Genomic DNA, 4,371 nt, shown 5'->3' with positions numbered 1-4,371 from the left:
CTTCAATATTCTTTTAATTAATACTCATCAAGCTTGCCTTCCTCTGTTCTGTCTTCATAAAGACACTGAGTTTATTCATTTAATTGCACCAATAAACTAGGCAAATACAACTTAGATGGGGCTACTATAAGGTGGGTGCATAACTGACTGGATAACCGTACTCAGAGAGTAGTTATTAATGGTTCCCAATCCTGCTGGAAAGGTATAACAAGTGGGGTTCCGCAGGGCTCTGTTCAATATCTTCATCAACGACTTAGATATTGGCATAGAAAGTATGCTTATTAAGTTTGCAGATGATAACAAACTGGGAGGGATTGCAGCTGCTTTGGAGGATAGAGTCATAATTCAAAATGATCTGACAAATTGGAGAGGGTCCAGAGAAGAGCAACAAGAATGATTAAAGGTCTAGAGAACATGACCTATGAAGGAAGGCTGAAAGAATTGTGTTTGTTTAGTTTGGAAAAGAGAAGACTGAGAGGGGACATTATAGCAGTTTTCAGGTATCTAAAAGGGTGTCATAAGGAGGAGGGAGAAAACTTGTTCAGCTTAGCCTCTAAGGATAGAACAAGAAGCAATGGGCTTAAACTGCAACAAGGGAGGTTTAGGTTGGACATTAGGAAAAAGTTCCTAACTGTCAGGGTGGTTAAACACTGGAATAAATTGCCTAGGGAGGTTGTAAAATCTCCATCTCTGGAGATATTTAAGAGTAGGTTAGATAAATGTCTATCAGGGATGGTCTAGACAATATTTGGTCCTGCCATGAGGGCAGGGGACTGGACTCGATGACCTCTCGAGGTCCCTTCCAGTCCTAGTATCTATGACAGCTCACATCACATCTTCCCAGCTGACCATGGCAGCTCCATGCACCAAATGCTCCCCCACTTGGAGCACACCTGAGTTTTTGGATCTGCTGGCACTGTGGGAGAGGGGGCTGTGCAATCCCAGCTCCACTCCAGCCATAGGAACTTCAGTACCTATGGTCAGATTTCTCATGGCATGTTGGATAAGGGCTATGAACAGGATAAAGGAGCTGAGGCAGGTACCAGAAGGCAAGGGAGGCAAACCGTTGCTTTGGTGTTGCACTGAAGACCTGCCACTTCTATAAAGAGCTGGACACCATCCTCGACAGCAATACCACCTCTACCTTTGCTCTGTATATTCTAGAAGTGGGTGAAGGGATAGAAATGTACAAGACTAACTGTGTTTGCGTGTGCTTCACATTCCCCTGTACAGCTAAGCAGTGTGGCAGAACAGTGTGTTGATGCACACTGAGATTTAACAGGAATCCTCCAGAGACATCTCTAGGAAACTTTCCTGGAGGTATTCACCAATCCTCTGCTGAAGGTTCCTTGGCAGAGCTGCTTTGTTCCTTCACCCATTGTAGGAAACTTTCCTGTGCCAATTGGCAATCACTGAAGCGGCACACAGGTGAGCAGTATAGGGACCAGGTCAGAAGCTGCATTCATGCAGGAGATGCACCCTTGCATCCTTGCTTGCCCTCAGGAGTGAGATATCAGCTTCAATGACCCCCCACCTGTGGAAAATAGTGGCAGAATTTACATTATTGTCCTTAGTCGCCTTCACTGATCCCCTTAAAAAAACCACTAGACACTTTGTCCCATCTTGAGCACACAACCTTCCTCCCCCCGTGGGCCACTCCCCACATTTAGGATGTTCGCCAAGATGTGTGCTTGCCAAAGGACAGTGAGAAAGTGATTCATATGTCAAAAAAGGTGTATTTTACTTTAATGATTCAATGCTGTGTGTGAACTAACAATCATGCTTTTGTTTATTGTTTCTTGCACTTCTGCAGATGTGGTCTTTGGGGGAACCCCCTAAACACTGGCGGAGCACCTCAGCCAGATAAGGAAGAGACCAAGGTAGAGCAAAAAGGACATGTTTCAAGAGGTGTTCCAATCCTCAGAGGCTGAAAAAAGAGAACACGGAGTGGAGAGAGACCTTGAAGGAAAAATTTTAAATAGACAGGCAGGACAGAATGGAGAGCAAGGAGTGCATTGTAAAGCAGTTGTTCTCAACCAGGGGTCTGCAGCCCCCTGGGGGCCATAAGCAGGGCCGGCATTAGAGTTGCTGGGGCCCAGGACAGAAAGACAAAGCCTCACCGCATAGGCTGAAGCCCAGGGTCCCAAGCCCCGCTACCCAGGGCTGAAGCCAAAGCCTGAGCAACTTAGCTTCTCGGAGCCCCCTGGGCTGAAAGATCTGAAAGATAACCAACTTTTATTTGTCTCCTAGAAATGGTGGTTGCTGCTGGTAGTAATACATAGTGGCAATTTGATCATTTGCTGACCACAAATCCCAGTCAGAAATAATCACAATTTTCATGCAAGGCGGCAAGTTAACGAAGCATGGCACATTCCTGGTGCTCATTGTCAAAATGTTGCCACAAAGCTTCCCTGATTCAAATAGCCCCCCTTTGTGCCCCTTTAATAGCCCTGGTATCTGGCTGCTCAAAATCTGCTGCCAGGCGATCCACCTCCACGCTCCAACCCGGGGGAAACTTTTCACCCTGAGCCTCACAAATATTATGGAGTGCACAGCAGGCTGCTATGACGATGGGAATATTTTCCTCATTTAGGAATGCCATAAAGGCAGCGCCAGCATGTTTTTAATCTGCCAAAAGCACATTCTACGGTCATTCTGCACCTGCTCAGTCTATTGTTGAAGTGCTCCTTACTTCTGTCCAGGTTTCCCACGTAAGGCTTCATGAGCCATGGGAGTAAGGGGTACACTGGGTCTCCCAGGATCACTATGAGGATTTCAACATTCCCCACTGGAATCTTATGGTCTGGAAAGAAAGTCCCTGCTTGCAGCTTTCTGTACAGCCCAGTGTTCCTGAAAATGAGTGTCATATGCTCCTTCCTGGACCACTCTGCATTGATGTCAGTGAAACACCCACAGTGATCCAGAAGCGCCTGCAATACCATGGAGAAGTACCCCTTTCTAATGATGTACTCTGCTGCAAGATGGTCCAGGGCCAAAATTGGAATATGCGTGTCATCTATCGCCCCTCTGCAGTTAGGGAATCCCATTGCCACAAAGTCATCCACTATTTCACGCACATTGACAAGAGTCACAGTTCTTCATAGCAGGATGCAATTAATGCCCCTGCACACTTGTGATAACGCAGCCCCAACGGTGGACTTCTGGACTCCAAACTGATTTGTGACTGACCGGTAGCAGTCTTGAGTCGCCACATTCCACACAGCGATCACCATGCACTTCTCCACTGAGAGGGCAGCTCTCATTTTGGTGTCCTTACACCACCATGCTGGGGTAAGCTCTGCACACAGTTCCAGGAAGGTGGCTTTCCCCATCTGAAAGTTCTGTAGCCACTGCTTGTCATCCCAGACCTGCATAACAATGTGATCCCACCACTCAATGCTTGTTTCCTGAGCCCAGAACTGACACTCCACCATGTTCAGTTGCTCTGTGAATGCCAGAAGTAATCTGGTGTTGTTTCTTTCCATGACACACAGCAGAGCAGGCAACTCTGATTCTTGTTCAGATTGGGAGTTCATGATATACTGCATGACCATAATGTGTTCATAACAGTGACCACAACAATAGAGAGCTGTGTGGGATCCATCCTTTCAGACAGAGATGGCTTCTGAAAAATGCCATGAAATGCAGTCAGAAGCCCATGGAATGATGGGATGGAAAAAACTGCATCATGGGACATTGATCCTGCACCCATGATGCACTGCCATCCACTCCAACTTCCCACAACTCCTAGCGGCAGAAGGTGGCAAGTAGCACTGTGGGATAGCTACCCACAATGCACTGCACTCACTGTTGATGCTAGCGCACCAACTGTGGATGTGCTCTGCTGACAGAAGGAGCGTTGTGTGAACATGCACAAGGGATGTAATTATACCGGTTTTTGATTGTAGTCGTAACTTGCATCGACAAAACATGTGTAGTCTAGACAAGCCCTTAGTGTCTATTACTGGAGTTCACAGCAATAGGATCAGAGGATATAGTGATAACTAGGCCAGTAAAAGGCACAGTATGATATGGGCAATAAGAAGTCAAGTTCTAAAGGTGAAGGAGTAGGGATCTTCATTGGAGAATTCCAGGAAACATGAAAAAGTTACAGTACAGTACTTTAGGAAACTCTGAGAAATGTTATTGTCCATTTCTCTAAGCACGCAGTACCGAAGAAATGAGTCAGCTCTTCTCCTGTTTTTTTTATTAAATATCACTCCAGCAATGACACTGTTAATAAATACAGTGGAAGGACAGCTCTGTAAGCTGAGCCGTGTGGTCACGTTGCTCAGTGTGCTAGTTTTATTTTTAACATCCAAAATCACTTGATATACCTTTCTACTTGGGCTTGCTCTTTCGCCCCCCATT

Source organism: Terrapene carolina, unplaced genomic scaffold (genome assembly GCF_002925995.2).
Source record: "Terrapene carolina triunguis isolate 2854851 unplaced genomic scaffold, T_m_triunguis-2.0 Scaffold740, whole genome shotgun sequence".
Taxonomy (NCBI): Eukaryota; Metazoa; Chordata; order Testudines; family Emydidae; genus Terrapene; species Terrapene triunguis.
Note: the sequence above shows the minus strand (reverse complement) of the source record.